Genomic DNA, 12293 nt, shown 5'->3' on the forward strand with positions numbered 1-12293 from the left:
ATCAAGCGCACTAAAATTAACAACATAAAACAAAATTAACAACAAAACAAAACAATTCAATAGCAGGTATGTCTATCTCTCGCAGCAACGACTGCTTGCAATCTGTTTGGCATCAAATAAAGATGTGTTATCCTTGCCTGGAGAATAGACCGATATTCCTCTACCAGAGCCATAAGTGTACCAAATTTTCTGGAGCCTAGGAGACAAAAAATAGCTATTTTTAGTTCATCCCATAAATTCTCAATACGATTGAGATCTGGGCTGAATGCGGGCCATTCTAATCTTATCAATCCAACCTCTTTTTAAGATATTTATGTTTATGTATCAATCAGTGTTTTTATTTACACAAAATTGTACAGCTCTTACAAGAAAATAGATATTCTGTTAATTCAAATATCAAAGTCTTAGGAATATCTCCAGGATAACATAAAAGGAGTATGAAACAAAATCAGTCCTCCAATTTTCCCACAGAATTTTTTAAAGTTAGGAGAAAATACAATCTTTCATTTACCCCCGTATAATGCCATCTAAGCGAAAACATTGTGTAACCGAAATAATAAAAAACCACAATAAAACATGTACCTATAAACTAATGCAAGAATCTGGAAAATCTGAGTACAAATAATAAAGTTTTAAATTGTCTAACTTAATTAAAAATTTTGGGTGGCGGAATTTTGTGCCGGTGTGTGTATCTTGTTTGATTTTTTCCGTAAGTAAAAACTCCATTGTGACTCCACTATAAATTATATTTTATTTTGAATAAAAGGCAATTACATCAATACGCCGTCCCATAATTTGTTTCGTAATTCATCGCTACTGTCGTTATATTGAATTCTCAGAATTCGATATTCCTTTGTCTCAGAAGAAAATTTTACAGTAATAAACAACTTTGTTTTTGAGTAAATGAAAAATAAAATTAACATTTAAAATAACCTGCATTATCTATCTATGTAATTTTGTTTTAAGGTTTTTTTTTTTTTTGTAAGCATTTATTAGCAATCATAATTACATATTATATAAGCTAATTTGATAACAAGTACAATAACATAAATCAATGTATTATTGTACACTAAAATGGCGTTATGAGGTACATCACCCAGCGGTTTCACCTCAGTTTCAGCGAAGATCTATGGGCCATAATCTTCGCAATCTTCTGTTGTTTAGTGGCTGCAGTAATGGTAATATTAATTGGTTGGGGTGGTCTTCCAATTTCTCGTGATGTCTGTTGGCTCTTTCTTGAATTACTGTGCTGACTAACGGGATGTTTAGGTCTGTATGAAGGGTTTGGTTGGAAATGTACCACGGGGCATTTGCGATGGTGCGTAGAATTTTTGATTGAGTTCTTTGGATAATTTTTGTGTTTGATTTGCTGGCACAACTCCATAGTTCTATACCGTACGTCCATATAGGTTTGATGACTGTTTTATAAATCAGCAGTTTGTTCTCAATTGAGAGTCGAGATTTTCTACCTATAAGCCAATTTATTTCTTTCACTCTCAACTCAATTTGTTTCTTCTTCTTTAAAATGTGTTGTTTCCAGTTTAATTTAGAACCAAGATGAAGCCCCAGGTATTTGACGATGTTCTGTTGTGGTATGTTGACTTGATTAAGGCTAATATTTGGGCATTGGTCTTTCCTTAGTGTGAAAGTTATATGTGTTGACTTAGTTTCGTTAGCTTTTATCTTCCATTTCTTTAACCACTGTCCAATTTGGTCTAGGTGTTCTTGAAGTTTTAATACTGCAGCTCTTGGATCCTCTTCAGTTGCAAATATTGCTGTGTCATCAGCGAAAGTTCCAATGGTGGTTTGTGGAGAGGTTGGTAAATCGGATGTGTACAGTACATAAAGAAGTGGACCCAATATACTACCTTGTGGGACTCCTGATTGAATTTTGTTACGGTTTGATAGTTCATCCTCCACTTTAGTTTCAAATTCTCTGTGATTTAGATATGATTTTAATAAGTCAAAGTATTTGTTGGGTAGGGATTTTTTGATTTTATAAAGTAATCCTGGGTGCCATACCTTATCAAATGCTTGGCTAATGTCCAGAAAGGCTGCTGTGCAATACTGTTTATTGTCCAAAGCTCTATTAATTACATTTGATATGCGATGGCATTGTTGCACTGTAGAATGACCTTGCCGGAATCCAAATTGGTGTTCTGGGATCCAGTTTTGGAATTCTAGGTCGCTCATAATTCTTTTAAGTAACAGCTTTTCAAGAAGTTTTGACATTATTGGCAGTAGACTTATTGGGCGGTATGATGAAACATCCGTTAAAGCTTTACCAGGTTTCGGTATCATAATTACTTGGGCAATTTTTAGTGATATAGGCCAATACTTAAGTCTTAAGATTGCATTTAATATGTACAATAACTTCATGATACCTTTTTTAGGAAGTTGTTTTAGCATTGTTGCTGTTATGAGATCAGTGCCTGGTGCCTTCTTTTCATTCAAATGATTAATTTCATCTTTGATCTCCTTCGGTGTAATTAAAGTTAGTCGCTCTCGTTGATTAATTGGTAAGGCTAGTTCCTGCTCTACTTCTTGTACTTGGTCATTGTCGTGTGGCTTGAAGACTTCAGTTAGATGTTCAGCAAATAAATCAGCTTTTTCTTTGTTGCTTTTTGCCCATGGTCCTGGTGGTAATGTGTTTTTCCGAATTGGAGGTGAAGTATTTATTGGTTTATTTTTGTTTTTGATTGGTTTCCAGATAGAGTTATCTTGACGCGAAAGGTTTGATACATAGTTTTCAAATGAGTTGTTTCTCATCTGTTCTAGAGCTGTTTTTAAGTTTCTTGTTTTGTTATTATAAACTGTCCTGTCGTCTGGTCTGTGAGTTCTTTGCCAAATTGATCTGGCTTTTCGTTTTTCTGCTACTAGTCTTTTTATTTCAAGAGGAATGTTGGTTGAAAATTTTTTTTGTCCAGGTTGAGGGGTAGACTGTTTGGCAGCATTTTGAAGTAAGTTGATTAGATTATTAGTTTCTGTTTCTATTTGTTCGGGAGTTTGCAATCTCACTAGTAGATTTACTTCCTGTTCTATGATTAGCCGGTATGTGTCCCAGTTTGTTTTGAAGTTATGCAGTCGAGGTGTTGGTTTTTTGATTATCACCGTTGTGCTAATTGTGACAATTATGGGACTATGATCTGATGATAAATCAAAACTTGGTACTACATCTGTATATGATTGAGATATTCCGTTTGTAATAAAGAAATCCAATAGGTCTGGTATTTTATTTGGATCGGTTGGCCAATATGTCGGTGATCCCGTCGATAGGAATGAGTAGCTTTTATCCTGGATAACTTTTGCTAGCTCTCTGCCTTTGGTGGTTGTTAGGCGTGAACCCCATAGCGTATGTTTACAGTTGTAATCTCCACCTGCTATAAATTTTGGCCCTAGAGTTTCGAAAAAGGGTAGAAGATCTTCTTTTGTAAGTCTATGCCTGGGCGGACAATAAATTGCTGTGACAGTTATATCATATGGAAGAGTTTGTATTTTTATCGATGTTGCTTGAATGTGATTTGTTTCGTATTTTAGCATTTCATAATGTTTTATAGTTTCTCTTATCAATATGGCTGAACCTCCGTGGGCTGTACCATCTGGGTGATTTGTGTAATATAATTTATACTTAGGTATCTTGAAGTAGGTTCTGTCTGTAAAATGGGTTTCACTTACTAGTAGTATGTCAATGAAATTTTGTTCCAGAAATAGTTTTATATCTTCTTTATGATTAGGAAGGCCATTGGCATTCCATTGGGCAATTCTTATGAACTTTGACATTGTTAGTTTACTTTATTTACTAGCATGGAAATCATGTTGAGCACCATACTGTTTTGTTGCATTAGCTGGTTAAATAAATTTTTAAACTCTTCTAGAAATTTGGTAAGTATACTCGCTGTATCTTCGTTATTGTTCTGATTATTTGCTGCAGCTTGAGCGTAACTTTCATACTGATTCTGAATGCTGGGTTGTGTATATATTCTGGGTTGTGTATGTATTTGATTTATTGCTGGATTTAATACGTTTCCTCTGTTATGATACCTGTTATTAATATTATAAATTTTTTGGTAATGTTCACATCCTTTATAATTTGCGGGGTGATCCCCACCACATAATGCACATTTTGCTGGAGTTTCTCTAGTCTTCTTACAAGTTGTGGTATTGTGGGCTCCTCCGCATTTGACGCATACAAATGGTTTATTGCAATATGACTTGGAGTGACCGTACGATTGGCATCTCATGCATTGTATTATGCGATTTTTGGTTGTTCGGGGAGGTTCAATTTCAATAACTCTATTCTGTAGCCCCCTTAAGTTATAAATATCTTTGTTATTTGCTGCCGGTTCGAGATCCACGAAGAACAAATTAAGTGGCTCTTTAGTAATTCTGTGTTGTGCATTTATTATATTTCGAACTTTATGACCCAGTTTTAGGAGTTCGTTTTTTATATCCTCGGTGTTTGTAGAGTGGTGAAGGTATTTTATTACAACTCTATAGGCTCGATCCTGTTTTAACTGATATGTATGGTGATAAATGTTATGTTCATTAAAATATCTAACCATTTTTCTATATGTATCTGGCGTGCCACAACATAATTTTACGACATTGTTAGTTAAACTTTTTGTATGATATTCTTCCCTTTCTGCTACATCCTTAATTTTTTGTACCATTTTTTGATAGTCTTGTACACCGTGTATGAAAATTGGTGGAGGGTTTGCTGTGTTGTTCTCCTTGGGAGGGATTACTTCATTTTCTAGCGCTTCAAATCTATTTTCTGTTACAATAATATTTGTACTGTTTGCATTGTCTGTTGTTTTTCTGATTTTTCTTCTTTTTGAGCTTCTAATTTCTTGCCAATCGTTGCTGCTAGCTGGTTCGTTGTTTTCTTCCTCTTCTTCACTGGTGGATGGCAATCGTTGTAATTGATAATTTGAAGCAGAACTATGATATGTGATCGGCACTAATGGAATTTGTGTCTGTGGTAGTGGAGGGTACAAGTTAGGTGGCATTGGTTTAGTTGGTGCTGGTTGCGACATCGATATTAGATATGGCGTGGTTTGTACATTCATTGCTAGTTGCCCTTGTGTGTTGACTTGTTGATACATTTGTGGGTTGGTTATTGAATTATTACTAAACTCTGTATTTATCCCGGATGGAAACATATTTTGAAAAATATATTTATCATCATTTGCGTACCTGTGTATTAGTTTTCCTGGACTGGGCTTGTCACAGTCCCGAACAGGGTGTTTTTTGCTGTACTAAATTACTTCGATATGTCGATACAAGAATGGACTGAACAAATTTTATCTACGTTAAATAATCTGTGGTTAAATCACAAAATTCGAAGAGAAACTTTGAATTATGTATTTAAACTTTGACAGTTATTTTGACAATTTGTTTTAAGGTGAAAAACAACATAAATCAAACCAAATTAGACAACAATAAACAAGAAATAATATTGATATAATTTGCATCCTACATCCTCCTCACCATTTATTAATGTGAAAATTTAAGTGAATCTTAGGAGACTATGATAGTTTGACATTTTCGATGTTTGAAGTAGAAGGTACGAGTACTGTGTCGTCCATCTATCGCAAATTATTGATGACTTCACCATTCACAATAATTACTTCTTTGCCGAAAACGTATTTCTGAAAATTCGGACGGGGTCGAGTTCGCTCCCAATGGTAAGAATTTTACCTGAACTAAAAAAGGTAGAGTCCGAATTGGCTCCCATAGACAAAATTTATTTTACCAAAACATGTCGAAAATATCACCCAGCGTTGTCACTTCTTTCAAATTTTCTCTTTTTGTTAGAAACAGGTACCTTCCTAGAAATACCTTTCCCGCATTCATGCGGGAGCCAATTCGTACCCTTCTAAAATATACCTGAACGAAGCGGAGCGAACTCGACTTCACCCGAAAATTCTTTTGGAGTAAACGTTGAACAGCCAGGGCGACAAGAGGCATCCCTGCCGTACTCCTCTTTTAATATTAAGAGCATGTGATTAATTTATTAGTACAATAAAATGTTTTAATCAACGGTAAAATGCCAGATGTTAAAATAGAAACATGAATTATTTTCAATTTTCGTTTTTCTTTTCTAATAAATACTCAACAGTTGTTTTATCTTGGAGTCTACGAAAAAAAAAATATCTATATATTTATCATGATTTTTGAATTTCCTATATGTATAAAATATTAGCTAAAAATTCAAATTTAACAGATTATGGCGTATATGTATTAAAATAAATGTTAATAAAGACTATGGAATTTTTGTTAACGTAAATCTAAGCTTACTTAAGTTAAAAATAAACATTTATTTCGAGGTAAAATCACTAAATTATGAGAGTCAATTAAGAATATTTTTTTAAATAACCTAACGTGAAATAAAAACTCCCTGGTTTAGTTGGTATAAAATATTTTAATAAAGAATTAAAATCTTTAAAAAATCCAAAAGGATTAGATTCAAAACGTTTTCGGACTTATCAGTCCTTCATCAGTGAACTCCCTCATCATTCTCTTTGCCTGATCCCTATGCGGGGTCGGCTTCCCTAATTATATTTCTCCACACAATTCTATCCTGGGTCATATCAATATTAATCCCCTTTACCAACATGTCCTGCCTAATCGTCTCCCCCCACGTCTTCTTTGGCCTTCCTCTCCTACTCTTTCCAGGAATCTGCACTTCAGCTACTCTTCGTATTGGATGATTAACGTCTTGACGTTGAACATGACCAAACCATCTCAACCTATGCTCTCTCATTTTGGCATTAATTGGTGCCACACCTAGACTTCCCCTAATATACTCATTTTTAATTTTATCCTTTCTTGTCACTCCACTCATCCATCTAAGCATTCTCATCTCCGCCACATGCATTCGTTGTTCCTCTTTCTTTTTCACTGCCCAACGTTCAGTTCCGTACATCATAGTCGGTCTTACGGCTGTTTTATAGAATTTTCCTTTCAGCTTCATTGGAACTTTTCTGTCACACAACACACCACTCGCTTCCTTCCACTTCATCCATCCAGCCCTAATTCTACTGCATGCATCTCCATCTATTTCTTCATTACTCTGTAATACCGATCCCAGGTACTTAAAGCTATTGCTTTTTACAATCAGTTCACCATCCAAAGATACCTTTTTATTATTGTAGTAACTCCATCTTTAAATGAACATTCCAAATACTCTGTCTTTGTCCTACTAAGTTTTAAACCTTTTTCCTCCAGAGCTCCTGTCCACTGTTTCAGTTTTTGTCCTAAGTCTCTTTCACTATTTCCTACTAACACGACATCATCAGCATACATTAAGCACCATGGAATGTTACCATGTAGTTTCGCTGTTATCTGGTCCAAAACTAATGAGAATAAATACGGACTAAGCACCGAGCCTTAGTGCAATACTATTTTCACATGAAATTTATCAGTCTCTCCCACACCTGTCCTAACACTAGTAGTTACTTCCTCATACATATCCCTCACAATCTTTACATATTAAACCAGGGACTCCTTTCTTATTGAGTGCCCACCACAGAATCTCTCGAGGAACTCTATCATATGCTTTCTCAAGATCAATGAATACCATATGAGCGTTTGTTCCTTTACTCCTGTATTTTTCCATCAACTGTTTTATAATGAAAATTGCGTCTGTTGTTGATCTGCCCTGCATAAAGCCAAATTGATTCATGGATATGTCGGTCTCTTCACGTATCCGTCTATAAATTACTCTCTCCCATATTTTCATGGTGTGGCTAAGCAGTTTTATAGCCCTGTAGTTTGTACACTGCTGTATATCTCCCTTGTTTTTGTAGACAGGTACTAGTATACTGCTTCTCCATTCGTCTGGCATTTGTCCAACTTCCATAATTCTATTAAATAAACCTGCTAGCCACCTTGTTGCTGTCTCTCCCAATGCTTTCCATACTTCTCCAGGAATATCATCTGGTCCTACCGCTTTTCTTTTCTTTATTTTTTGAAGCGCTTGAGCCACTTCCTCGTTTGTTATTTTGGTGACCATTGCTGCTACTGTCTCCGTTGACTCCACAGGATTTCTGTCAAATTCTTCATTTAATAAGCTGTAAAAGTACTTTTTCTATCTCTTTTTGACATCCTTTTCGTGAACTAGTATTTTATTATTTTCATCTCGGATACATCTAATCTGATTAAAATCTTTTGCTTTCTTTGCTCTCTGTTTGGCGATTTTATATATCTTCGTTTCGTCTTCCCTGGTTCCAAGTTGATCGTATAGGTTTGAATACGATTCTGCTTTAGCTTTTGCTACTACTACTTTCGCTTCCTATTTCGCGACCATATAGTTTTGAAGATCTATGTTGGATCTGGTTTCTTGCCAATTTTTATATAATTTTCCCTTCTCTTTTATTTTTCCATGAACTTCGTTTGACCACCACCAAGTCTCTTTATCCTCAAACTTTTTTCCTGACGTTTTCCCCAGTATTTCATAGCAGTCTCTCTAATACTACTGGCCATTTTTCTCCAAATTGTAGTAGGGCTTCCTTTCATGTTCCAACATATTTTCTCTACTATTCTTGCTCAGGATAAACCTTCTTTCTCATCTTTTAGCATCCACCACCTGATTTTTTGTGGTCCTCTCCGATATTTTGGTTTAGTTTCACTTTTTACTTCGATGTCCAGAACAAGCAGCTTATGTTGTTGGCTTACTGTCTCACTAACTATTACCTTGCAGTCCTTGCATTCACGTATGTCTTCTTTCCTTATCATGAAATAGTCTATTTGGGATTGATGTTGTCCACCTTTGTACGTAATAAGTTGAGTTTCTTTCTTTTTAAAAAATGTGTTAACAATCGCTACATCTAGTGCTGTTGCTAATTCAATCATATCATCTCCAGCTTCATTTGTAGCTCCAAAGCCTATTCCCCCGTGTGTTGCTTCGTATCCTGCCTTGGCTTGGCCCACATGTGTATTGAAATCACCTCCTATTATAACTTTCTCCTTTGACGGAATATCACTCAGGACGTCTCCTAATTGGTCATAGAAAGCTCTTCTTTCATTCTCACCCAGACCCGTTTGAGGAGCATACACACACACACAACATTCAATACCTCTTTATCAATTACAAATTTCACTGACATCATTCTATTACTCGTTCTTACAACTTCTACTACGTTATATTTCATTTCATTATCAGCAATTATACCAACTCCATTTCTAGTGATACTATTCCCTGCATACCACAATTTGTATCCTTCACCTAGTTCTTTTGCCCTTTGTCCTTTCTACCTAGTTTCTTGAATGCAAGCAATTTGAACTCTCCTTCGTTTGAGCGCATCCACTAACTCCAGACTCTTACCTGTAAGACTACCAAGATTCCACGACCCTATCTTGATTTTTCTAACCTGCAATGGTGTCCCCCCTGAGATAGTCCTCACCCGGAAATCCGAACGGAGGCTGATTTTACTTCCGGCACATTTTACCTCAGGAGATGCCATCATTTCAGTATAAGTTTTTTTTTTATATCATTTGAGAAGGTCTTTTCATTATTATGTCCTGAAAAGATTTTGTTTGGATATTTGATGCCTGAATGCCTTTTCTATCAGCACCATACCCTACCCTGCACGTTTAGCCAATACACCACCAATGCAGCAAGAGTGCAGTATTCCCCCACACCCGCCTGCATTTTCTGTATAGGCCAGGATGCCTACTGTAAGGACTGCCCTATAAGCCAATGTATTGTTGCCCGTATCCCGCCGCTAGGAGGCACGTACTTTATTCGGGACACCATCAGTGAACTCCCTGCCCTTGCAAAATAGCCACAATGCCAAACACTGGTTAGGTTAAATGTTCTAACTACATACCTACTAAATATAATAAAATAGTTTGGCTTAAAGTCGATACCAATGGATTGCTTCTAGCAACATGATGCTCTACGTTTACATACTTTTTATTGTTACGTCTGTATTGAACCACGTTGTGTCTGTCAATGACGTGGTTCAATGCAGACATAATAATAAAAAATATGTAAACGTAGAGCATCATGTTGCTATAAGCAATCCATTTGCATCGACTTTAAGCCAAACTGTAATAGGTTTTATTTATTTATGTTTTTTTTGGCAGTCAGTATTACCACCTATAGTCCTCTGCAATCTTCAATTTGCGTGGGCACGTTCCTAATCGAATTATCAACATTTTGTTGTGGTAGGTTGCTCCATTCTTTAAGAGCAGCTTGTACTAGCCGTGCGGTGTTTTGTGGATTATCCCGGTGAGCTCTAATTGTTCGTTTAAGCATATTCCACAAAATACTCTAGAGGGTTAAGGTAGGGTGAGCAAGCAGGCCACTCCAAACAAGAAATATCTTCTGCTTCAATGAAGTCTGTAGTTAATCTAATGGTATGTGAAGGTGCATTGTCATGCATGAAAATTAAATTTTCTTCTGTTGCACCTCTACAGATTGTAACTACAGTTTATCAACATACCTGCAAGCTGTTAAAGTTGATTATATGAAAGTTAAAGGAATTTTTTTACGGATCACAATGCCTCTCCAGAACATTACACTTCCCCCTTTATATATGTGAACAGATCTGACAGTTTTCGTTGTTGCTTGTCTTCCTTGACGCCAAAGTAGACGAATTCATCTGTTATCTGATTTTACACAAATCCTGGATTTTTCTGAAAATAGCACATTTTGTCAATTCCCAATGTTCCAGTTTTGGTGGTGAAGACACCAATTTAGGCGATTAATCTTGTGCTGTCTGGATAACTCGGGAACCCATAACTGTCTCCTGTTGTATACTTCTTGGCACGAACTCTTCTTCTTACCGTTTCAACTGAAACAGTTACACCTGTAGCTTCCAAAAGCTACATTTGGAGCTGCAGGTGAGAAATGGTTGGGTGTATTCCAGCTGATTGGACAATTAATTGATCGTGGCGAACAGTTATTACTTTCTGGCAACTTTCCCTTGCTTTATTTTTGAGCTTTCCTAGTCCTGTTACCTAGCATAAGTTTTGGACAGAACGCCCTGTGTTACGCCAAGCTCTACAGCTATGTCCCTCTGAGAACATTACTTGCTCCACAAGACCAATAATCTTTCCCCGTTGTAAGTTCTATAACCCCATATGACGCATATTTTCGTTTTTGGACGCAAAAGTTAGTTTATTTATTTTCGTTAAATTTGCAACTCAAGCAAATACTCTATACCGTACCGATTTCTGTATTTTCAATACAAACCTTTATTCTTCGTAACAATAACAAGTTTTTTCAAAAGAAATAAATATTGAAAAATGAATAACCATTTTCAATTTCGTTGCAAAACGAAAATACAGCCGAACCATATTCTAGTCCAATCAGAGAGTGCTGCAAGCACCTCTACCGGTTTCGAAACTTATTAGTCTCTCATCAGGAGGCACATATGCTGCTCTCCCTGATCCAACCAAAACAAACCCCAGCGTGCAGTCCCGGATTGCAACGAACGAAATGGCATAGATGCCCTAGCGGCAACTGCTACCAAAAAGACTAAGTTTTCACTCTAATGGCATATAAAACAACATAATGCTATTCTACATCCCACCAGAATGAAAACAATGGGAACCTTCTCTGGTTACACCTCCGAGGCTTCTACAATTTGCAAGCCATACGGATGCTGAGACTAAGGAAGATGAGGGAATTCTACAATTTACAATTCACGTCCCATCTGCTCAGCGCGGTAAAGTTCCAACGAGAATGGTTCCCTTCATACTCCACACAGAGTAAATGTAAATCAAAAATGAATAACCATTTTCAATTTCGTTGCAAAACGAAAATACAGCCGAACCATATTCTAGTCCAATCAGAGAGTGCTGCAAGCACCTCTACCGGTTTCGAAACTTATTAGTCTCTCATCAGGAGGCACATATGCTGCTCTCCCTGATCCAACCAAAACAAACCCCAGCGTGCAGTCCCGGATTGCAACGAACGAAATGGCATAGATGCCCTAGCGGCAACTGCTACCAAAAAGACTAAGTTTTCACTCTAATGGCATATAAAACAACATAATGCTATTCTACATCCCACCAGAATGAAAACAATGGGAACCTTCTCTGGTTACACCTCCGAGGCTTCTACAATTTGCAAGCCATACGGATGCTGAGACTAAGGAAGATGAGGGAATTCTACAATTTACAATTCACGTCCCATCTGCTCAGCGCGGTAAAGTTCCAACGAGAATGGTTCCCTTCATACTCCACACAGAGTAAATGTAAATCAAAAATGAATAACCATTTTCAATTTCGTTGCAAAACGAAAATACAGCCGAACCATATTCTAGTCCAATCAGAGAGTG

This window comes from Diabrotica virgifera, chromosome 4 (genome assembly GCF_917563875.1).
Source record: "Diabrotica virgifera virgifera chromosome 4, PGI_DIABVI_V3a".
NCBI lineage: Eukaryota > Metazoa > Arthropoda > Insecta > Coleoptera > Chrysomelidae > Diabrotica > Diabrotica virgifera.